Raw genomic sequence first — 26,182 nt, forward strand, 5'->3', positions numbered from 1 at the left:
GATGTGGGACTCAATCCCAGGACCCTGGGATCATAACCTGAGCCAAAGGTAGATCTTCACCAACTGAGCCACCCAGGTGCCCCGAAAGCTTCCTTCTGTATCTAGACATCATCTCGACAGAGAAGAGGCAAAGAGAGAAATCCACAAGACTGATGTAGATAATTCACTCAAAGGAGACATTTGTGTGTCTCCTTTATTTTTTATTTATTTATTTATTTATTTAACAGAGAGACAGCCAGCGAGAGAGGGAACACAGCAGGGGGAGTGGGAGAGGAAGAAGCAGGCTCATAGCGGAGGAGCCCGATGTGGGACTCGATCCCGGTACGCCGGGATCACGCCCTGAGCCGAAGGCAGACGCTTTAACGACTGCGCTACCCAGGCGCCCCTGTGTGTCTCCTTTAAGTGGCAAATTTAAGTTTCCTTGGCTGTTCCCCCACCACCATCAGCAAGAAGAAGGCAGGTTTGTTCCCAAAACAATCATAGGAAATAAAAGATACTGTTCTTCTTTTGAGCATGATACAGTTGTTTTCAGTGAGTAGTTAACCCCTTATACCCAAGTCATTCTAAGCAGAAAGAGCCTGTTCGTTCATTTGTTTGTTATTGTTGTTTCTTTAAAGTAGCTTAAGGGAAAGAGAACATGGAGTGATCCATGTTTCCTCTATGGGACCTTAAAGGAAGCAGAAGAAAGATCTTTCTAGCAAGAAAACTACAGACAATTATTGTAGTTATCTGCTGAGTACTACACCCAAGTAAGGCTTATCCCATACCAAAATGCTCTTTTAAATCTAACCAGTTAGAGAAAGTGGTTTTTCAACTCCCTATGAAATTGGTAGGAAAGGGATTATTATATTACTTAATAACCAGTCAGATGTCATAAAGTTCAGATTTTCCATGGCTTCTAGGGTGACTATTTGGTGTTTATCTCCTCCTGCCACCACCCCCCCCCCCCCCCCCCCCCTGTCCCCCCTCCCCGTACCTTCTAGGCCTCCAACCTACCCAAGACAAGATCGTGGAAGGGTACTTCTCAAAAAGACACAGGCTCTTTACCACACACATGGAGGCTGTGTTGAAAGGCCACCAATCTAAGCAGCAGAAATAGTCATGTAAAGTGTTCTCTTGTATTAAGCACGTCCTTCTATTTTCTGTATTCTGCTGCTTTGACATCTGGGGCCTTGCCGACCCTGGACAGACTGCCCCTCCCAGAGCTAGCCAATTCCTAAAGAAATAAATAACTCATCTATGAGCTTGCCTTCCATATGCAACCAACCAATCCAGAGCCCACACCTCCAACCACCTCCTCTGTTGGGCTCTCACACCCAGGGCCACTATTCAATCCCTGCCCTAATCACCCCAGGGCCAACTAGAGACAACTTCTATGCCCCAGAGCCCTCTGAAATTATCCACACTAGCCAATCCTAAACCTGCTTACCTGCCTTGCCTGTTCCTTTCTGTGGAAACTAAAATAAAGGTTCTTGCCCATGTTTTGCCCTTATTCCCTCTGCCTCCTATTGACCCTGGTGCTTCCTCATATAGCCCTGTGTGGTTTTCCATACCTCCTGTTTCTAGGGAAATGTGAATAATTTCTTCCTTCATGACAATCATTTCTGTGTCTGTGTGTCTTACCACACCTGATTAAAACAAATCCTGGATATGCTTACCAGGCCAGCCCAGGAAGGGCCACCTGCCTCATTCCTTCTCCTTGAAGAATGAATAGCCTCTCCACATCCACCCCAACCCCAAGCCCCTGGAGAATACAAAATGTAGCCAGATAGCTGATGGCCTGGGAGAGAGAATAATAAGAGTTAAGAAATGATGGGACCAAAGAGGGGAGATAAGAAATGCAGGCAACAGAGGTAGTTGGCTGAGTGAATACTGAGAGGCAACTCAGAAAAGCAAAGAATTTTTTTGCCCTACTCTTTTTGTTCCTCATTCAGGTTTGATACTGGGATAGAAAAAATCCCCCTGCCTCACCCCTCCTACTACCACCACCCCCTGGACTGCACACCATCAACAGTACTTCCCTACCCTTCCAAAGGTCAAAAGCAAAAGGGGTTCGTCACTTTACTATCACTGCAATGGCTCTCCAAGTCCAGTGGTATTTCCTCATTAAATCCTCTAACTGCTCACCACATGGCTAAAGCTTACTCTGGTTCAAAGTGGCATTTTCATGTGGAATTTTACCATTTATTTACAACCATCACCTCCCTGGATTCTCCCAACAACCCTGAGAGGTCAGCAGGAACTAATTTCCTGATATAATCCCTCTCTATTCATCATCCCTCGATTTCAAAGGCAACCTCAACAAAATTTCATGATCAGAACACACTGAATACCAATGGGATTCAAACCTCTTAGAGGCCATTTCCATCAGTCCTCACAGGCTTGCCTCTGGATGTCAAACTGGTCTCTCTTCAAGAAGGGCTGAATCCTGACATGAAACTTGAGACAAGGGAAGTTATTCTAATACCATTTATGTCTCCAATACTTAGATCAAGACCACGTGCCAAAAACATCCATATTTTACACATTCATTCCCTTGGGAAAAACTCAGATGCAAGAGGTTTAGGAAGTAGATGTGGAAAAGTGTATTCAGAATCTCACTACAGCTGAAGCCACAATTAGGAGCCTTGTACTTGCCAGCTCCTAAGTGCTAATCTTTAAGATGATGCAGATATTCAGGAAAACTAATAAATCCCTATTAGCTCTATGCTTCTCCTCATGGCCCATGAAAATGTGATTTTAAAAAAGTACAAGTTGGATGATACCTTACAGATACACCTTGCTTTACACAATACATTTCTTTCTTTAAATATGTGAGCTGACTGCACTTCTGTGAGTCAGATTGCATTTGATATGAAAGGATATGGGGAAGAGAGAGAGGGTGGGGTTTAATATTTAAAAGAACCCCATAGATATCTTTTATAACTGGAAGAATAATTACCTTAGAAAAGCAATTACCTTCTAATTTAAATACTGTGTAAATGTATGATTTTACATGTCATATTTGCTTAAAGTGGGATACAGATAGATTTAGTTTGCAAAACACTTCATTTAAATTCCTTAATTAGAAGACGTTTTATGTATGAAAACATAGTTTCATATATAACTGCTGGTGGCTGTACCTAGTGTGGGATCTGAATGTCCTTTTCTATCTCCAGTTTTGGTACGAACTAGTCGTATGACTTCTAGCAAATTATTAAACTTGTCATAACTTGATTTCTTTTTTTCCTTTTTAAAGATTTATTTATTTGAGAGAGAGAGAGAATGAGCAAGAGGCGCAGAGGAAGAGGAGAGAGACTCTCAAGCAGACTCCATGCAGAGCCTCATGCAGGGCTAGATCCCAGGACCCTGAGATCATGACCTCATGAGTTGGACACTTAACTGACTGCACCACCCAGGCACCCCTGATTTCTTTTTCTGTAAAATAAGAAGTTCGGAATAAGTTTTTATTCACTGATGTTTCTATATATACTCATTGGTTTAACTATTGTATTTAACATACATCAAGATGTTAATATACGTCAACATGAATTTTCTAAGAACAATTTTTATATTTTTTCCCTGTGGCTTTAATGTTATTAAATTCAAGCCTGCTTAATGCTTCCGTTAGATTGTGATTTTGCAAGATGTTTTATGTATCCAGCCTTGTTTACTCCTGTGAAGCAAGGAATATTATTTGAAAAAGATAACTATGTACTGCTATCCAATGGATAATCATTACATTTATTATCTTGAATTTCTATTGAATTTCTCTCTATGTGTTTATTATACCATATTCAGCAAATTACCTTATGTTCTCCTCTAGATAGCTACTATTATGTCAGACACATGCTTGTAAGATTTACTCTTTGTCATTATTTATTTTTTAATCATAGTTATGCTCTGCCATAGATGAGAGAAGACAGATGCATCATTTCCCCAGCTCTGGGGAAAAAAAAAAAAAAGATACATTCAGAGTCAAACAAACAATGTAGCACATACTCACTTTTTTTTCTTTAAAACAGACAGTGCTAGAATCAGGGCTGCTGTATATGGTTGTGCAGGTTATATACTGCACAACTCTCAGATACACCATTAACATCATGTGAATGGTATCCTTAGCACGGTGCTGTATACAACCTGCTGAGCCATATGCTGAGGCCCTTGCTGAAATATATGCATGACTTAGACCAGTCAGCATATTTCCAGGGGGAAATGCAATTCTAATACTGTGTACAATACTATGGGGTTTACACTAGATAAGCTATAAGCAGAGATAAGATAAATCAGAGTCAACCACACAGTGTCCATAACTGATATGTTTCTCTTTACTATTAAATTCCTTCCATTTAAGGATATACCTGCTTTCTCCATTTTCTCATTACCTTCAAAACTCCCTGCAGTACAGCTTCTGTTGATCCAACTTACTGATCCAACTTACTATGCTCTCCAAGGTTACCAGTGACATGGTATGGACTTAATTTTTCAGTCCTCATTTTCTTTGGATTCTCACCAGCATTTAATTTTGCTGGTCACCCTCCTTTTTGTACGACCTTTCTTGCTGAAATGGTTTCTTCCTTTAGGTTCAAAGATGGATGGTGAAGATCCTACCAGAGGGGCACCCTGTATGGATGAAACCTGTGTTTTGTTAGAAAAGTTGGAACTACATCCCAGGCCACACTCTGACCTGGGACTCGTTTCTGCCCTGGTCCTATCGGGTGCCTTTATGCACAACTTAGAGACTCTTGTCACCAAAGGGAGAGCACTCAGGATCCAGCCCTCCAGGACTTGAGTGTCCCACGAATGAGTGTGATTCTGAACACTCACTTCTCAAGGAAGTACTAAAAGAGGATTTGCCCCCGGACCAGCCACAAGAGAGGACCAGCCTCCACCAGTGTGGTCTGAGCCCTAATGACAGGACAGCTTTACCTGCATAGACGGTGTCCCCCTCTCTGTAGCCAAGGACCCCACTCCACCCATGAGCTTCAGCCATGGAAGAGAACTAGCACCCCTCTCCCCGGTATCTCCAAACCATCTGGGATACTCATCCCTTATACCTCAAACCTCCACAACCTCTCTCTCCTGAGACATCAGGAGCTGAAGCACTTTAACCATGGGGCCACTGTGGGACCTGGAGCTTCACCCAGCTTCTGCTATTTAGACGTAACTCTCAAAGACAAACTTCTACGTATTCATAGTCAGAAAATGAGGTAGGACTGAGCCAGACTGGACACCCTCAGTCTCAGAGCCTCAACTCTCATAATCACTTTGACCCTGAACACTAATAGGGAAAGGATGAAGTCTTGGAAGGGAATAGTCCAGATTTGGAGACCTCAATTTTCAAAAGACAAGAATGTGGAGAGGGTCTCAAATATTCTTCCTCTGGGGAAAAACAGAGCACATTAGTCATAACAGCCAGGTGTGGAGGTACCCCAGTCATAATGTTAAACATTGATGGTCCTTCTCCTTCCACTGACTAACTGCTTTTGCACCCTTTCACTGTCTTTTTTTCCCCATACCCCTCCCAGATATCCCCTAAGATGTAGGCTAAGGTGCAAATGTCCACCTGGTGCTATTCTCTCTCAGATATCTTTTTCTTACAGATCTTATGAACTTTCACAACTTCAGCATTCTCCTAAGGCAATAGTTGGAAAAGCCCTTGATTTGGAGACAGTCAAGAAGGAGCTACCCTGAAGATGTCCTTGCATGGCCAGCCCAAACTAAAGGCAGACTGCTCATGCAAAAGATCACAGTAGAGTTAAACCCACACACCCAGAAAAGAGGAGAGCCCATCTGTGAATAACTGGAGGACCAACTGACTTGAAAGAACCAGAAATGTAGAAACCATAGCCAGAGAAATAAAGATGGTTTTGCTGTTGTGAAAGACAGGCTGAGCCTTACTAATAAGCAGGGACAGGCACAGAGTTCGTCTCAAGAATAATTCTCAAAGAAAGATTCTCCCCAGACAGAATAATATTCCAAGTTTTAGAAATTAAAAACAAATTAATACTCTTACAAATCACAAAGAAGAAAGAAAGGATAATGTTTAAAGCAGAGAGAGGAAAAGCCATATCACACATTGCCTCAAGTGGGGAGAGGATGAGACTTGGGGAGAACATCTACAAATCAGAAAATAGGAGGGACCACAATGCATACCAATGCAACTGACCCTTCTTTCCAAAAGAAGGAGCATATTCCAAGACCTCGCGACTGAAACAATTTGGCAACAAAGTCTTGATCTACAAAGATGGCTTCAAAAAGCAATGGAAAATTGAAAACAGATGAGAGCCATTCAGAGGAGAAGTATGTGAGAGTATAGACCAAGGTCAGGTTAATTATATGAAGCAAATCAAGGAGACAAAAATTATAAGAGATTACGAAGCTGACCAATACAATAAGTAATGCTGAAACAGGCATACAGAGAGACTTTACTGAAAACTAAAAGCATTTTCAAGTATGTCTTGGGAACTTGCACAAAAAAATGGATCATGTTGTAAGAGATCAGAATACACCACCCCAAAATATTCCACTTTAACATACAGATTATTGGGGGCTGAAGGCAATTGAGAATAAGCAGACGAAAGAAAAGCTCTCTGCCCTTCCTCTCTTTGCTAGGAAGGGAAGACAGTTCTTAATCACTAAAGATGACTTTAAACTCATCTGCTTAAAGATAGCATCAGAGGAGTCTACATAACAAACTTTACTAATACAACCTTTATTTTCTACTAGTTTACACTATATTTACCTTTCCACAGTTTGCCACCCCTGAAGCCCTAAATTCTTTGTCTTGTCACTTCTCTACAAATTTATTGTCCTTTGTGAAGATAATATATAAGCCTGAAGTTCTTTAAAAAAAAAAATTTATTGGGGCATCTGGGTGGCTCAGTCGGTTAGACGTCTGCCTTTGGCTCAGGTCATTGTCCCAAGGTCCTGGGATCGAGCCCCGCATCAGGCTCCCTGCTCAGTGGAGAGCCTGCTTCTCTCTTCCCCTCTGATACTCCCCTTACTTGTGCTCTCTGTGTCAGTCTCTCCCTCTCTGTCAAATAAATAATTAAATTTAAAAAAAGATTTATTTATTTAAGAGAGAGAGAGAAGAGAGAGAGAGAGAGAGAGATCACATGGGGGAGGGGCAGAGGGAGAGAATCTTCAAGCAGACTCCCTGCTGAGAGCAGACCCTGACACGGGGCTCAATTCCGTGACCCATGAGATCATGACCTGACATGAAACAAAGAATCGGATGCTTAACCCATTGAGCCACCCAGGTGTCCTTATAAGCCTGAAGTTCTAGCTACTCTTTCAAGTTAATTATCACTAAGTTTCCCCCACGTGTATGTACTTTGCATGTGTTAATAATTTTTGTTTGTTTTTCTCTTATTAATCTGTCTTTTGTCAGTCTAATATGTGGGATCCCAGTCAGAGAATCTAGAAGGGTAGAAGGAAAAGTATTTCCTTCCCTACAATATTCTGACATATAATGTGTACTTAATAAAAACAAAAATTCAAAATTTTAGCCTGCCACATTCTCTCATTACAGTGCAATAAAACTGGATTTCATTTTAAGCATTAAAATATGCCTAGTTCCTTGAACATTAAAAAAAGAGGAAGGAAAGTTCTTAGACAGTATGTGGACTCTTTCTCCTCACCTTATAGTCTATGCTCAAATATTTGCAATTTGCCAAAAGCCTTATTCCAAATATCCTGATTCATCCTGATCCCTTCTCTTAAGCCAATTGAATTAAGTATTTTTAGCACCAGGCTCTTAAGAAAGAGGCCTATTTCTCAAAGACTCTTCGGAAATATTGGCACCAATCATCTGTCCATTCTATGCCCCGTCCAAGCTGTCTCTCTGGAATGAAATGGCAAGTGGTAGGGACTCTTCTTGGGCCATGGCCAGATCTCTAACCTCAGTGACTTACTTGAGAGACTGAAAAGGTGAGACAGGCCGCCAAAAAGGTACAAAGTTATTTTGCTCACTTTTCAAAGTACTTTAAGTACAGAAAACATGCTCAGCCCTTGATCTTTTTTCTTACTTTCCTATAGAAGCACTAGCTCTTGCAGGCTCAGGCTTTGTATTTGTTGTCCCCTGCCTGGAATAGTCCCCCTTTCTGTTTCCTTGTCACCTGGCCAACTCCTACTTGGTTTTCCGATCTCAGATTAGGCATTCCTTTCCTCTGGGAGTTTTTCCTTGACTCCCCAAGACTGGGTTAGATAACCCTGTTTGGTGTTCCTTCATGCCTCTACCTATCAATATCCTAACACTATACACACTGCTCTGTAGTTGGACATACCTATATGGCCCTTAGACTATAAGATCCTTGAGGACAGGAAATGCACTTAAGACATCACCTTCTTTAATATTGCTAATGGCTAGCACAGCACTGGCACAGAGGGAACACAATAAGACTTCTGTTGAAAGAAAAATGTAATGCAGATCCGATATTACTCATAATATCCTGAAGTAAGTTCCAGCTGGGTTGAAAGACTTCAGCAATTAAGAATTGAAATAAAATTGAAGAAAGCATTTGGAATCTCTGTAGAGAAACTATTCTAAATACTGAAAATATTGAAGTTGTCATCAGAGAAAAGATGGATATCCTTATAAATATAAAGATGAAAACAAAATATGGTAAAAATCTATTTAAATAAGTAGAAATGCAACAGAACAGAGGAAATGTGATAAACATAGCTAAAACTTAACATTCAACATACATAAATAATATGATACAAATATATATAAAACCATATTCTACAATTGGAAAAGGGAGATATATGCTAAAGCGTACAACCTAAAAAATTCACTGCTTCAGTAAAAATTCAAGAAATGGAGATTTTAAAAGTCTGCAGGTGATATTATATATCTATTAAAATAAATACAAATAATAAACGCCAATATTTATAACTCTGTGTGAATTCACAATTATTATTGTTGACATTATAAGTTACTTCATTCTGGAAAACAATCTGGCAAGATGAGAAAAAAAAACTAGAATATGTTTATACATGATACTTTACAATTTCACTTTGAGGGGCATAGCCTAAGGAATTAATCTAAAAGTAAGCCAAAGATGAGCTGTATAAAGAAGTTTGTAGCTAGGCTATTTAGGGATTATGAAAACTGGAAATAATCCAAGTGCCACTTGATGGAATTATGCTATGTAACTGCAATGGGCATCTATCAGGGTAGCATTAATACGGACTGTGTCCTGATGTGGGAATCTGATGCAAAGCAAGAAAAATAGAAAAATGCAAAATCTAAAACACGTAAACATAAAGGTCCAAAGGGAATTCAGAGATACTATACCCTGCTTAGCTTTTAATACTCCCCAGCTTCATTTATTGGTAAAATTGTTCCCCCCACCCACCCACCTGATGTATTTAAGGGGGGAAAAAGAAGGATCTGAAGAAGGAAGATATCTGTGTGGGCATTTTAATTGGTACGCAATGTACAAAAAGCTGATTTCTGGCCATTATTATTATAATCATTATTATTTAATGTACCAAGGCTAGAATTGTTTTATTAAGTAAAAGCCAACTAATTAAAAAAAAAAACTGTATTTAGTGGCTGCAACAACATATCCTCCATCACACATTCTTTCCCAGCCACACTGCACATATGTCTCTTCTCCCTTCTCTCTTCATTTCCCTGACCAGTGTCTACCACACCTAGTCATTTCTGCTGCTGCTTTATAGTTAAACAAGATTAGTTCAAAATGTGTAAGGATTATTAGGCCTTGATCTCTTTGGAGTAATGATACTTTTTTAGTCTAAAAAGACAACACCAAGAACAATTTGAGGTTACAAGGAGAACTGCAGAGACTCACCAAAGAAGCAGAGAGGTATGAGGAAAGATGGCTGCCCAAGAAACCATGTTCCAGGCTTGAGAACCAATTCAGCTGTAAGGGTTCCCTACCTCAGAAAGTTCCTTAGTCTCTCTGAACTTCAACTTCCTCAGGTTTCATATGGTAGAGCTGAACTACATGATTTCTCAGATCCTTTCATTCAATTTTTTTCTTCTTAGTGAGGTGGGGAGTATGGTCTATTAACTCAGTTGACCCATAGTCAAGGAAGCATAATCTCTCTGAACTTTATTTTCCCTCTTTTGCCTTTCTCTCAATTCCTGAGGCGATTCTTCTATTCACTGTCTCAATTTCTTCCTAAGGCTGTTGATATGACATTTTTCTTTGGCCATTATATTTTCATTTTTCTTAGAGCCCTCTGAAACATTTTTTAAAAATAAGCCTTATTTTGGGGCGCCTGGGTGGCACAGCGGTTAAAGCGGCTGCCTTCGGCTCAGGGCGTGATCCCGGCGTTCAGGGATTGAGCCCCACGTCAGGCTCCTCCTCTATGAGCCTGCTTCTTCCTCTCCCACTCCCCCTGCTTGTGTTCCCTCTCTCGCTGGCTGTCTCTATCTCTGTCAAATAAATAAATAAAATCTTAAAAAAAAAAATAAGCCTTATTTTAAGAAGTTTTAGATTTACAGACTCTGAAGCACTTTGAGACATATAAAAATAGAAAAGAGGGGTTTTTTAAAAACCTATGTAAAACACAAAATACTCATAATTTTTGTTAAAATAGTTATTTTGTAAATAAATACTATTCCTACATTTTCTTTTGCTAGAAAATAGTGGAGATTAAGCAGCTATTAATTAGGAATATATCATCTTGATTCCTAGTCATAGTAAAACAGCTAAACTGTTTCTTCTTTTTTTTAAAATAGCATTGCTCCCTTTTATGAGACAGAAAAATGGCATAAGGCTAAGCTGTTCAAAATTTTATCATTTACAAATTTAATGCCAAATATTTAAATAGCAACAAACATGTTAAAATGTAAGTGAATGAATTAATTTTTTGAAAATGTTAACTTTTGTGGAAGAAGAGCCAATTATTCACCAATCATACCTCTATTAGATGTTCCTATAGGATCTTACTGCAGTATAGAAGTTTCTAGAGTTAGCCACTTTGTGTAGTTTACATTTCTTAGAACTATTAGGGAGTGACTCCTTAAAGAAATAGCTTAAGACTTAGGGACTTACCTGAGACAAAAAGGAAACCTTGAGAAGACTGATAAAGCGGAGTTTTATACATAAACCACAGAAAGATCAAATGGTATAAAGGTTTAAGTTTATCTGATTGTGGGTTGTGGATTTCAATGACAGATGGAATTGGTCTCTTGGTTATCACAGTATTTGCTTCCCAGCAATAAGGTTAAATTCCTGAGAACTCCCCTAGAGCTAGAGAATTCAAAGAGAATTCATGTTTGAGAAATTTCTAAAACAAACAAACAAACAATAGAAATAGAGAGCAATAGGTTGGAAGGGACCCAGTGAAAGTTCTTATGATAGTCCTTCTACACTTGAAATAAGGTATTAAAATAGGTAGAGCATAGAGGATTTTCAGAGCAGTAAGACTACTCTATATGATACTATAAGTGGTGAATATATATCACTAGTATATCTGTCCAAACCCATAGAATGAACAACACCAAGAAGGAAAACATGTAAATTATAGACTTTGGGTGATAAACTATGGACAATGTAAGTTCATCAATTGTAAAAATGCGCCACTCTGGTAGTGGGAGGGAGGGTGGTATTGGTATAGGAGAGGCTATGCGTGTGTGGATGCAGAGGGCATATGGGAAATCTCTGTATCTTCTGCTCAGTTTTGCTGTGAAAAAACTACTCTAACGTATACTCTATTTTTTAAATCCACTAAAACCAAACAAAATATGAATAGTACTACACAAACCTTAAATTAGTAAGTACTATATTACTGATTTCCACGTACTATTCCTCACTACAAACTTTTTTGCTTACTTTTCTCGGAGCTTCAGTGGGCTGTTTATAAATTCATTTTGTTTTGTTGTATAAATTTGCACAATAATGGGGATTATGACTCAGAGTTCCCACATCCTGCTTCAGGGAAACTGCCTCATTCCCATAGGCCCAGAATAACCTGGCTATTTTATAAGACATTTTGGATAACGTATTTGTTGGATCTCTCAATTCCCTCCTCAACAATGTAGAGTTGGCTCTATGCATAATAAATAACCTCTTGTCAAAACATCTACTGCAATCCTCCTCCCCCTTCCCTTACACACCATTCAACTCCTCTCTCCTCTGATGCCCCCCTGTGCAGTTTTGAGGTCCGCCTGCATCATCCTTGAGTTCTTCCATGGCCTTATTAAACAAATATCTACTTCTCCACCATTTAATTTTACCAACTTTCTATGACCATTCGCTAGTTAACTCATTTTCTAAGTATCCCCAACAAGAACATATCAGCTTCGTGCCTATCTTCCGACGTTCTTGCATTTCCTGGCTGTGCTCCTGCCTTTCTAAACAATACAGTCCAAAGCCATTATGTGGGCCAAGCAAGGCAGGCATCTGTATTGAGGGCAGGGTGCTCTCAGGGCCAACGGCAGGTGTTGGAGCCTCAATAGGATGGCAAGGGCTCCTACACAGGTTGGAGAGTAATGATATCACCTGATGTGCAGTCCTAGAGCCTGAGTGAGATAAGGAGGGAGTCTATGTGGTGGGAGGAGGACTGTGGCAGCCCAGAGTTGGGATTAGAACCTGAGAAGTACAGCATCTGCCTGAAGCAGGAGTGGGAAAAAGTGATGGTTATAGGAGATTGATTACATACAGCGAGAGTTAATCTAATTACTAAATATGTTAAGGATAATTAGAACCAAGTTTCTTCTTGTTGGATAAGGGAATAACAAATGTGGTATGGGATTGAAACAAAGTATTAGCTCATTTATTAGTTCATGAGTACTGAACTCATAGGCCTCAGTATAGAGATATAGGAATAAATACAGAAAAAAGTATGTGTGTGTGTGTAGCAATGAGCAGACCTGGTTATCAGATTTTGGTTTTTAAATATCATGTCCTTAAAAGGAACCAGTGCTCCTTGGAGAAATGCTGGATTTAGGGTTGAGGAAGGGCAAGTACAAGACTGGCCTAGAACATCATATTAGGCTGGAAAGTAAAGATGAGCTTAAAGAATAATAGGTACATGTCAAAGGGAAACAGGATCCAGCTTTAGGGAATCTCGCTGGTCAAATCTGGGACCATTTCAGCATCAAAATAAATAATGACATTAGTAGATTATAATCCATTGAATACAACAGAAACCCAGGATATAAACAAGCAAACAAATGGAGGGAAAAAAAGCTATTCCTCACAATAATGCCAACTGATAAATGCAGAAATAATGATTGAATTAGAAAATCACCATATAACAATTACCATAGTAATAATTAATGAAGCAAAGAAACATCAATAGTTACTTAAAGTAGTGGATAACATTTTGAGAAATAGAATATTTCATAATCTCAAAGTACCTCCTCACAAAATTCTTATTAATTACAAAGAGAAAAAACAGTACCTTTATAGTGGAGAAGCCTGGCAACCAATATCAAGTGATCAAAGATAACATCACTAGTAATGGGTCAAATCAAAATCAGGTACCACCTGATGGGATGCAATGAGAACACAGCATCATTTCTGTGATATTCCTGCCCACACACAACATTCCCTGCCAAATGTATAATCTAAATCTAATCAGGAGGAAACATCAGACAAACCTAATTTGAAGGGCATTCTGCAAAATAATTGTCCTGTAATCTTCCAAAGTGTCAAGTCATGTTGGTCAAAGAAAGACTAGGAAACTGTCCCAGACTGAAGGACGTTCAATAGACATGACAGTAAATACAAGACAAGATCTCAGACTGAATTCTTTGGTATGAAGGATATCATTAGGTTAATTGGTAAAACCCAAAGAGGGTCTGATGCTTAGATAGTAGTAATGAATAAATGTTAATTTCCTGATTTTGATGGTTCTGTTATGGCTATGTGAGAGAATGTTCTAAGATATAGCAAATACATGCTAGAATATTCCAAGGTGATGATACTAGGTCTGCACCCTACAAATAATTCAGGGGGAAAAAGTGTTCTTTGTAGTATTTTTGCAAGATTTCTGTAAGTTCAAAATGATTTCAAAATAAAAAGGGGAAATATGAAATGGAAAGTGCTGGTTGGAGAATCATTGGCTGAAAGCAAAGAAACTGATGGTGACCAACTTGAAAAACAAAGAAATGTATTTACTGGCAGGAGACTGGATAGCCATAAGGAAGACTTGAATAAAAACTGAGCCTCAGAGAGGACAAGCAGCAGGCAGCACTGAGAAGTCTGGTTCAACCTATCCTGAGGCTGGAGCCCTCTGGAGTCTTCTCTTAGAATCTCCACCTGGGAAGTCTTGAACTTCCATGGCTGTTGGCCTCCCCAAATTAAGGTTTGGTAGAATCAGTAGTTCCATTGTTCCACTTGCCTCTCCAGGTTCCTGCTTTCCCTTGGTTTACCATCTTGTCAGCTCTTTCATACTTCAAAGATTTGCTTTCAATGGGAGGGTTTGTTCAAATAATCTAGATGATCATATTCCAGAAAGAGAATTATTCTCTTCATAGCCCTTACCTCTTCCTAAGAAGTCTGTGTATTTCTTTACTTTCTGTTTCTCTGCAACAGACTGAAAATTGAGATGACAGAGCCCATCTGCCTTGCTCACTATTACCTCCCCTCCCAAGGAAAAAGCAAGCTTGGCCACAAAGAACCTTTGCTACCAGAGGTCTGACAAATCCTCCAAATGACTGACCCAGCCACATACTCCTCAAACTACCCTGAGACAGTAAGAGCACATCTATTCTTCAACATATCACTCTTGAAACCATTTTAAACATCTGGCTCCCCTGGGCTCACTGTCCCCAGCTGCTCCCTTTCAGATAATCTTACATCTTCCTCCTCCACCCAGTATGCTGGGAATGGCTCTTCTTTATTTGGAAAATTCCTGCTTATCTTTTAATAAACTGCTCAAATGTTACTTACTCTATGAATCTTTCCCCTCATCCCTAGCCAGGGCCCCATAGCCTCTTCAACCTATCTTTACCATAGAGACCCTTACCATATTGTACTGAAAAACTTTGGTTGTTTTTCTGGTCTTCTCACTGGAATATTTATGTTCGTGACTGTATCTCCAACACCTAGCACAGTGCGTGGAACATATTAGGAGACCTATAAATGTTGACAACACCCTAGAGCATCAGAGTAGATTAGTACTCTCCGGTCAAACTTCTTTCAACTACCTGTTACTGAGTCTCAAATTGCCCAGAAACTAAATAAAAACTCATTTGAAACATTAAAAATTAAAATATTCTCGGGGCGCCTGGGTGGCACAGCGGTTAAGCGTCTGCCTTCGGCTCAGGGCGTGATCCCGGCATTACGGGATCGAGCACCACATCAGGCTCTTCCGCTATGAGCCTGCTTCTTCCTCTCCCACTCCCCCTGCTTGTGTTCCCTCTCTCGCTGGCTGTCTCTATCTCTGTTGAATAAATAAATAAAATCTTAAAAAAAAAAATTAAAATATTCTCTTAGTCTTAAGGATATTTTAATTCATTCATTTGACATTGGGGCCCAACAATCTGCATTTTATTTTTTTTATTTTTTTTGATAACAGCTTTATTTAATTCACACACCATACAATTCACCCTTTAAAGTGTACAATTCAATAGATCTTAATATATTCAGAGAGTTGTACAACGATCACCACTATGTAATTTTAGAACATGTCACTACCCCCCAAAGAAACCCCATATCCATCAGCAATCATGTCCCATTCCACCCTCTCCTAGCCTTGGCAACCACTAACCTACTTATTGTCTCTATGGACTTGCCTATTATGTATAATGGAATCAAATAATATGTGGTCTTTTGTAACAGGCTTCTTTCACTTAGCATGTTTTTAAGTTTGATCCATGTTAGCATCAATTAGTACTTCATTCCTTTTGATTGCTGAATAATATTCCAGTGTATGGATATGACACATTTTGTCTACCCATTCATCAGGATATTGATGGATCCATCATTGATGGATATTTGGGTTGTCTCCACTTTTGAGCTATTGAGAACAATCTGCATTTTAAACAAACATCCCTGGTGATTCTGGGGCAAATTTTGAGAAACACTGTTCTTGACCATTTTAAATTTTCAGCCCACTCCTCATCCACTCCAGTCTTGGCTGACCCCTCTTTAGTTAATCAGCCTCTATAAAACAAGGCAGACATCCTACATAGTTCTGCTTTGCTGCTTCGGCATTTTGATGCAGATTGCTACTTTCTTAGTTGGATTTCCACAGAGACTTGAGGCCTCAGTTGTTTTGTTGAACTCTACTTTAGAATTTTATGTGATTTTATGTCCTGTGAAAACTCATACTCATTTTGACTTCTAGTTCCCATACTTCATGGTTTCTAATTCCAAATCAGCTATGTGAGATTCCCAGCTCTACCCTCTCCCACATAATTTTCCATAATAAAACCAATGGACCTCCTGGACCTTGAAGGCCACTCTCTGCCCAGGGCTCCCAAAGGCCCCTACTGAAGTTTTTCCTCACATGCACGGTTCTTCCTAAAACGCTGTGATAGGGAGCAAGATGAATGCAAGCTTTGAAGAAAATGTGACTTCTTTTTCAGTTATAAAATTGACTTTTTTGTTTCACTTGATGCTGGTTTAAGGGGCTGAAATATCTGAATTCTCAAGCTTCATTAACCACTATCCCATTAAGTGTTGTGTCAAGTGAAGAGCAATCCCAAGGCTCTTCTGCTTCCCAGGCCGTGGCACATTTTATCTTCATTCCCCTTGATGAACCCCACTAAATTTATTTTCTTATCTGGTTCCCCCAGGAACATGAGTGAGTTAAATCTGGTCTGTTTATCCAATATCAAGATGGCCCCGGCAGAATGGCACTCCTAAGAGTTATTTTCAGGCCCCAGTGAATGTCAGTAAGTGATGTGATCTGATCTACATTATCATGTCCAGGTTGTAGAACATTACAGAAATCCTGCTTATTATCATATGATGTTATAAGAGTTTTCAACCTGCAAAAAAAACTGGATTGTCCCTAGGAGTAATAAACTCAAATGTCCACAGGAGCCAGGAGGATAATATAAATGTATGAATCTAGTATACATAAGAAAATAAGGTTTGGTGGGTATTGTGGGAAAATGAGAATAGATTTTGCCAAAAGGTATTCAAATTGAAAAATAAAATTGCTAAAACTCCCTAAAAAATAAAATCTGCTGACCTGCCACCCTGCCATATTCATCTATATTCTAAAAAGATATATTTGATCCACATTTGATAGCTTTTTTTTAACTAGATATTTTAGTTAGGTTCTAGTTTAAGCTACTGTGACAAAGAAACCTGAAACTTCAGTGGGTCAAATAACACAGAAGTTTATTTCTCTAAGAGACCAGAAGTCGGTCGATAGTCTGGGCCTATAGGCAGCTCTGCTCCATGAGTGCTCTCAGGTATCCAAGGGGGGAGAGCAGTTCAGCCATCCTACACACACGCTTCCAACTGTGTGTCAAAGTGTCTCTTCCAGTTGCCACCACTTCCCAAGAGGCAAGACAAAGAGAGGAAGCAGATTCATTTTAAGAACATGTCCCAAAAGTTGTACACATCACTTCCACTCAATTACATCATCTCTCCTGGGGCTCCCAAGAGCACCGCTAAAACCCATGGAGGGAGCTGTAATACTAAAAGAAGACGATGAGAGATACTGGGAGGCAGTAACGGTTTCTGTCATGCTAGGTTTTCAGGTAAACCCAAGTAAGTTTCCATAAACCTAAATCGTGCCTGACTCTTTAAAAATTGTGTTTATTGGTAAATCAATTCTGAACCAATCAGCTTTTAATATTTGGCATTTAACTGCACCAAATTCGCTCTATATGGCTGAATAGAACTACTCACAAATTCACATAAGTTGTACAGTTGTTGAAAAGCAAGAATAACGTAGAGAAGGCTGGACAGTAATGAGCCTTAAGAGCCTCATTTAATAGGTGCAATGAAAGCAATCAACTACATTTATTACTAGAACATTACGTACTATGACAACAACAGCAAAGGGGGGGAAGGGAAGGACTACTCTAATTCAGGGTAAATGCAAAGGGCAAAATGTCTTATTCTTTTTTAAGCATCTACTTATTGTTGGTATTATTAACCCATCTTATCCCAAAAAGAAATGATGGAAACGCAATAAGGAAACATAAATACAGAAGGTAAAAAAAAATAGACCTAAGTAAGAAACTTTTAAAAACAAAGATGTGGGTATAAAATGGGTCTAAGAAGGAGCTGGCACTGCTTTGATAGTGAGTTTTGGCAGGTGGCAGCTTAGGTCACCAAAAAGACTGATTGTCTGGTTGCAAAATTCACAGCATTCCTAAGGTTCCTTCCATTCAATTTCTATTCCATCAACTTAGTTCTCTGCATGTGTCTTGCATTTTCATGGCACATGACTATCCACGCTGTTGCCTCTACCAGCATACCATCTGCTCCACCTTCTCCTTACCACAGTCTCCCCTGTCCCAGACCAGGCAGTCGCTGCCTTTGGAGGCCTTCCCAGATTTTCCAGCAGAGTTAGTCATTCTCTTTCTTATTCCCCACAGTCATACTTACATTATAGCAGTCATAATCTAAACTTATGCTGAATTCCGTTTATTTTGTGTTAATATTCCCTTCTACAAAGAGTATATTCATTAAAGACAAGGTCTATGGTTTCTTTACTCATCTCAGTTTTTCCCTCTTCTTAGGATGATGCCCCACACACATGGCAGGTGCTCAATGTTGCTGAATCTGTAAGTAAAAGTTTGCATTTCTAGCTGCCCACTCTACTGAAAAATGCTCCTCATTGCCCTTCTTCCCAACCATCCCTTAAGCTCCCCATATTGCATAAGGAGCCATGCATAAGGATGTTCACTGCAGCATTACTTATAACTATGCAAAGCTAATAACCACCTTATTTCTCTATCAGTGACTAGATACAGACATAAACTATTTAATCCATATACTAGAATACTACATAGCAATTAAAATGAATAAATTAATGTACATTAGTCAATAAGAATAAATCTCAAAAAAGCATTAAATGAAAAAAATCAAGTTCATGAACAATATGTAAAGTATGATATAATTTATGTAAATTACATGGATTATCTTTTCACTAAAAAGCCACATAAATTTTTTTAAAGAAAAATAAATTTTGAGACACCTGGGTAGCTCAGTCAGTTAAGCATCTGCCTTCAGTTCAGGTCATGATCCTAAGGTTCTGGGACTGAGTTCTGCATCAGGCTCCCTGCTCAGCAGGGAGTCTGCTTCTCCCTCTGCCTGCTGCTCCCCCTGTTTGTGCTCTCTTTCTCTCTCATTTTCTCTCTCTCCCTCTCTTTCTCTCTCTCTCACTCTGACAATTAAATAAATAAAATATTTTTTTTAACTGTTTTATTTATTTATTTGAGAGAGAGCCAGAGACAGTGTGTTCTGGCACAACCCAAGGTCAGGTAACATCTCCCTCAGGCTCCTACTCCCAGAGGACTTCTTTAAGGCCTAGGGGAGACAATGGCTTCTTGCTGTCACTAGTTGCTAGGTGCCTCCCATGTGGGTTTCCTTGACTTGGCCCACACCTCTATAAAAAGTGACCTCATCAAAGTTCCTTCAGTTCAATCATCAGATATCAGGATGCTGATGGGGATCTCAGTTCAAGACTCTACCAAGCTGAAGGAGCCTGAACAAACCACTTCTCCATGGGCCTCAGCACACCATGGACAGATGACACTGAAACTCTCATCCACCTTGAAGATTCTGCAATCCACTTGAGCCTGAGACAGGATGGAGTCCTATCTCAAGTGAATTTTTGCAGCATATTTGTTTAAAAATGCTCCTTTTAAGGGAAAGCTAGAGATGTTTACCTTCCCATTTTTATTCCTTCTGAAGGAAATGTTTCAGCAGAATGAGCTTGCGTCAACAGCTGGTTGGGCCAAACATTTTCTTTAATTTCATTTCCCTCCCCTGGCTCCGAGACTTTGCAGAGATGCAGAGTGCTCAGCCCTACTTAGACAATACTCACTGAGCCTCACAGTCCAGGGCGAGGCCAACATATCTCTGCCAGGGACAGCTCATACCACCAGAGCCACTAACAAGCTTTTGGAGGCCCCAAACCAATTCCAACTCCTTCTCCTTTCCTGACTCTCTGTGTTCCCCAGTTCTTTTTCCCTCTTTCCCAAACTCAATTCCTGCTTCCTCTTTCATCTATTTATTGCCTCCTGCCCTTTGTGTGCCGCTTCTCAGGACTGTTAGAGGGAAAAGAAATACAGAGGTCTTGGTCCTACAGCTTCCATGGTTTATTCAAAGAGCCCACCGGCAAAAAGACTGATTGGCAGGCAGCTTCTGAGCCTAATGCCAAGAAGCCCCTGCCCCTTCAGGCCACCAGTACCTCTTCTGGAATAAGACACCTTACAAAGCTGTCCACCTGGACCGGACACCTGGGTGCTTCCAGCTAGGCACAAGGCAGAGATCGCCTGCCAGAACTGCTGATATGATCTGAATGTTTGCTTAATTTCTATTTGAGCACTAAGTCCAGGGCTGGCAGAAACTCAATTTCAGGCTGTTTTGGCAACCCTCATCTCTGTGTCCAGAGAGAATGTGTTTCTGGGGCACCAAGGCACTAGGGGACCTTCTGGTCAACAAGTCATACTTCACAGCATGGCTTCTTCAGATCTGAGTGAGCCTCCTTGCTTCTACTGCAGGCTGCTCCTGAGACCTTGGATCACTCTATAGGTCACCCTGGATAAAACCACATAAGCATCCCTTTCTCAGCACACTTCCAAGAAGAGAGGGCCAGGTCCCTCCCTCAGGATCCATAGACTCCTCTACTCTCATCCACTATAAACAGGAATGACAGTCTTCAAAAGGGAGGAAATTCCTCTCCCTCCATGTTTCTTATCAAGATACATTACCCATGCCACGAATCTTCTCTTCAGGGCATAGGCTTTTTTTTTTTTTTTAAGATAGATAGATAGATAGATTGATTGATCGATTTGACAGACAGAGAAAGAGAAGCAGGCTCCCCGCCGAAGGCTCAATCCCAGGACCCTGGGATCACGACCAAGCCAAAGGCAGACACTTAACCAACTGAGCCACCCACGCGCCCCTAGGGGGCTTAGGCTTTTAAAAGCAGAAGCTAGGATTTCTGCTTTCTGCCCTGCCACCTGCTTCCCCTGAGTTTAATGAGCACGGGACTAGACCCTTGCTTGAACAGGGAAAGGGACGAGGAAAGGGCAGAGACAGAAATAAGAAAATAGATTACTCACTCAAACCTTCAGAGTAACACCACTCTTAGCTTTCACAGCTGACTTATACTTTCTTCAGTTCACATTTCAGCTACTCTCAACCTCCCAACCTCACCTCCACCACTACATAGCTTTAGCAATGGGTGTAAACACTTTCTTTACACCAATAACAACACAAGGACTCATGTTTATTGAGCTTTGTGGGCATTTTCACCATGCACCCCATTCCAAATTGGCAATACACTGAGCCCTAGACACCACCGTGGGGTCTCTCAAAGCCTCCTAGTCTCTCCTGAACTGGTGCTGAGGAAATAATCCAGATAGCCTGGGGGTGCCACTGGAGGGCAGACAGGGAAGGAGTCCTAAACAGAGCTCAGATCAAAAGCACAGGCTTTTCCGCAGGCAAGTTTTGAGTCCAAACTCCCACTCTGCCAATTATGAACAGTGTGATTTTAGGCCTCAGTTCCATCTAATGTAAAATGTATATAACAATAGTACCTACTTGATAGGACTGCAGCCATGAAACATGACAGAATGTACACAAAGCACCATCCTTAGCATTTGAGGGCTCCAGTAGGGGATCCTTGCCTTCATCATTAAGACTACCTAGTACATGTGCCCCAAACTCTTCTGGAGCTCTTCTGGCCCCTTCCTGCCCATGGGGATCTAAAAAAGACAGACTGGCTATGAAAAAGACAAAGCAGGCAACATGGTGCCGGTGATGCAATCCCAGGAGCCTGGATGCTACTGATGCATGGACAGCTTCACCAGCATGATAGAAGCACTCTTAATCCCAACATGGAGGGTTGCAGAAGGCTCTCAGAAAACATGATGCCTAAGGTCAATCTGGAAAAATGAGTTGAAAGTTGCCAGATGGGACGGAGGGATGAGAATGAGGAAGATTCAAAACAGTTATATTAAAGCATGCAAAGTAGAAAGTGAAAAATGGAGAAGTGAGCAGAAGTCAGGTCATAACGAGCCTTATAGATCATACTGAGAACTTTATACTTTATTCTGAAGCTACTAAGAAGTCACCAAAGGATGTTAAGAAGTAAAACAGATTTCTATTTTAAAAGTGAATGCTGGGGTTAGTGTGGGAAATGAGTAAGAAGCAGAAAGACTGGTAATAGCAAAACAGGTAGGAGGCAATTGCAATAATCCAGGTGAGAGACAATGATTCTTCAAACTAAGTCAGTGGTGATGGCAAAGAGAGGATGCACAATAAAAATTTTAATAGATAATATTTCCTATGTGCCAGGCACTTGACTCTATATGGGTCAAGTCATTTAAAGCTCACAAAAGCTCTTTGTGTCAGGTACCTGTATTATTCCTAATCTTCAGATAAGAAAAATGAGGCAGGGTCCCACAGATAGCAAATCTGCAGAGCCAGGAGTCTAACTTGGGCAACCTCACTCCAAAGTTCTAATCATTGCCCTCTGCTCCTAGGAAATTTTTGGAAAGAACTACCAAATTGGTTGGGGGCTTTGATAGAGGGAGAAATCAAGGTTTACCTCTAGACTTGGATAACTGCATTGATAATGGAGAAAAAGGAATTGCAGAGAATAATAGATTTGTTTTGGAGAAGATGCTTTCACATACCCACTGAACAGCTAAGGAGAGATGTCAAATAAGCAGCTGGCACATTAGCAACAGGAGGGAGACTGTGTCTTACTCACATTTAAGTCCTCAGCACCTGGACTGTTAGCAGGTGCTAAATAAGTGTGCATTCAATGACTGGAAACTTGGAAGTCATCAACAGAAGCTGTAAGAGTAAATGTGATCACCCAGGGAAAGAATATAATAATATAAGAGGAGAAATGGATCAATGATAGATTCTGGGAAAGAACCAACATATAAGGAGTAGACAGAAGAAGATCAGCCACAAGGGTCATCATTCAACACATTTTAAATCCTCCATCTATGTAATATGGAAAGCAACACTTCTTCCCTTGTTATGACATAGTGACAGGATTAGGAAACAGAAAACTATCAACACTGATCAAAATTATCAACACTTAGTTATAATATAATATGCATCTAATCTGTTATAAGAACATACCCAGCAAGACTTCCAAATTAAAGGATGACTTGGACAGTGAAGAACATGGAAGAGAGGTGAAGGATACAGTCTTGCTGGCCAATATAAACCCATGTCAGGCTCTGCCTATCAGACAAGGTGTGACTTCAATCCCACCCCTGTCAGACTTTTTCTGACCACTTCACTCACTGATGGGGCCTTGTATGGACACAGCATCCCTGCAAATGTACTCTAGCTGGGTTCATTTCAAAGAAAGCAGAACTATTTCAAATCCATATTTACCTGTAAAAATCCTAAATCAATGATTACTGGGATATCAGAATTTAGAGGGAAATGAGGATTATAGAAATATTTTTAAAAGGAGGGTTTGTATTGTTTTTAATAATGTTTACTATTCATACACTAATAAAAAGGTGAAATAGTACTGGATTTCTCCTATAGACACATAATAGTAGTGTTCTCATCAATACATGACATCTCTGGACATTTGATTTTATTATTCTTAAGCTGGTAATATCTCTTACCATCGTTTGTTTTTTGGTTTTGTTTTGGGGTTTTGTTTTATTTTCAGAAAGGGTGGTTTATTGGGAACTATTCTGATATCATTTTTCAGACTGCCTGGCAGTCTTGAGACCAGGGATGGGAGTCCTCCTGTGACTGTGGAGGACAGGAGTACAGGTTTCTGTACACCAGGGCTCATTTTCCTACGCTTGTGGATGGCAGCTGAGGTCCCAATGGAATAGGACTTGGTGACCTCAGGCCTTCCACCACTCGAGAAGCTCCTTGCTGCCCATGGCTCCTCTGAAGACTAGTGGAGTCCACCACAGAGATGTTCACAAGTTCCACATCATCTCCCGCCAACTGGCTCTCCTCGCCCTCCAGCAGCTTGGGGTAGGTGGGAATCTCAATGTCCAGGGCCATCTTGACGTCCATGAGCTCCGGGTACTCGCACAGCGGCCATGCCATGTCCTGCTCGGCTTGCTGCAGGGCAGCCGCCAGCTCCTCCTGCTTGGTGTGTGCATCCCTATGCGCCAGCTTCCCGTGTTTTTCAGCCTCAGCAATGGCAGCATCCAACTTAGCACACTGGTTCTTGATGCTGTTGATCTCAGCCTGTAGCCTCTGAATGACACCGTTCATCTCTGCAATCTCAGTGGGGATACTCCAGGGGTCGTCCCCCTGCTTCCCAGCCTGGGCCTCAGGGTCTCAAACTTGGTCTGGTATCAGGCCTCAACCTCAGCTCGGCTGCAGATGGCCACCTCTTCTGGTCCTTGACCTCAGCGATGATGCCATCCAGGTCCAGGCAGTGGCTGTTGTCCATGGAGAGCACCACAGATATGTCTGAGATCTGGGACCGCAGCTCTGCCAACTCCGTCTCATAGAAGGTCTTGAAGAAGTTGATCTCATGGGTCAGGTCATCTGCCTTGGCCTCCAAATTCACCTTGTTCATGCAAGCAGTGTCCGTGTCCTTTTTCAGCACCGGAAACTCATTCTCAGCAGCCGGTGATGGTTAATTTCATCTTGGTACTTGTTTTTGAAGTCTTCCACAACATCCTGCATGTTCTGCAGCTCTGCCTTCAGGTGTCCCCCCATCTAGATGCAGCGACTCAAGCTGCCTCTACAGGCCAGCAATGTGGGCCTCAAAGATGCCGGGGATGGGGGGTTGGCAGGCAGCTGTTCTTGGCTGACTTCTGCTCCTGCATCAGGGCCCACTGGTCTCCAGCAGCTTTTTCTGCTGCTCCAGAAACTGCAACTTATCAATGAAGGAGGGAACTGATGTTGAGGGTCTTGATCTGCTCGCACTCCTCCTGGTGAACCTGGTGGATGCAGGGGTCAATGTCCACCTGCAATGAAGCCAGCAGGCTCTGATTGATGGTGACCTCATGGACGCCAGTGCCCGCTGGGCCTGCGTAGGGGGAGCACAGGACCATGCGTGGCCACGAGGCACCCAGGATGTAGAGGCTACTGCTGCTGAAGCCACTGGGGTGTGCAGAGCTCAGGCACACCTGGGTGCCTCACCCCAGAAAGGCGCTGGAGCCCAAGCCAAAGGCCTGGGAGCTTAAGTGGATGGACATACTGGCTAGACCATGCTGGACCGAGCAGTGGGTGCCAGGGAGCTGAATTCCCTTATCATCATTTGTAATAGGTTAGCCTGATACAGAGTTGCCAGATATACCAAATAAAATACAAGATGCCCAGTTAAATTTGAAATTTAGATAAATAATAATTTTTAGTACATGTCCCAAACATTACATGGCTTGAAAATACACATTTAACTAGACATCTTGTATTTTATTTGTATCTAGTCTAATAGCAATGATCTTCTATTCTTTTTGTAGGATTCATAACATCAATCTGTCTCGGAGATCTGAAGGCCTCTGGTGCTGCACACAGGAGAGTTCTGTCCTTGCTGGTCAGGGGCCAACTCTGCTCAGGGGGTTAGAAGTTAGGTGCCTAGTTTACATATAAGATGCAGCCTGGCTCCCTGGTTCTCCAGGCTTACTTTTCTTCTGAGCTCCCAAACCTACCAAAAGTCCAGCAAACAAATACCTTGGCTAACTTGAGCATGAACTCTGAGGGCAATAATAACACCTTTTTTACATTTGCATTTCATGCTGAACTCCCCTTTTCTGATTTTAGCTTTATTTGCCTTTATTCTCTCTTTAGCTTCAATGCTGCTTTTGCGTATTCCCTGAACTGGTGAAAAGCTTTCTAACTGTGGGCCCAGCAGGGTGGCCACTATCAAACTAAAGGAGAAGCCGGTCTGGTTCTCAATCCACAGACAGACAAAACTGTGCATCCCACTACCCCCAGAGGAAGCAAGGAGACCATCTTTCAAACCACTGTAATCATCCATACATGAATTGCATATTGTTTCAAGACATTTACAAAAGTATCCCTGCATCTGTCCACCCTTTCATGAGTTCTGCCAACAATCACTACTGATCACCTTATTTCACTAACGAGGCAAAACCAAGCCCCGCATCATGGAAAGGTAC

At 41.1% G+C, this 26,182-nt stretch overlaps 1 pseudogene; it reads right to left on the minus strand.

The window, feature by feature from the left end:
• LOC103659048 overlaps positions 1 to 25,258 on the minus strand; it is a 26,501-nt pseudogene extending 1,243 nt beyond the window's left edge.
• Positions 25,259 to 26,182: the final 924 nt, after the last annotated feature.

The sequence above is a fragment of the Ursus maritimus genome, unplaced genomic scaffold (genome assembly GCF_017311325.1).
Source record: "Ursus maritimus isolate PB19 unplaced genomic scaffold, ASM1731132v1 scaffold_3, whole genome shotgun sequence".
Taxonomy (NCBI): domain Eukaryota; kingdom Metazoa; phylum Chordata; class Mammalia; order Carnivora; family Ursidae; genus Ursus; species Ursus maritimus.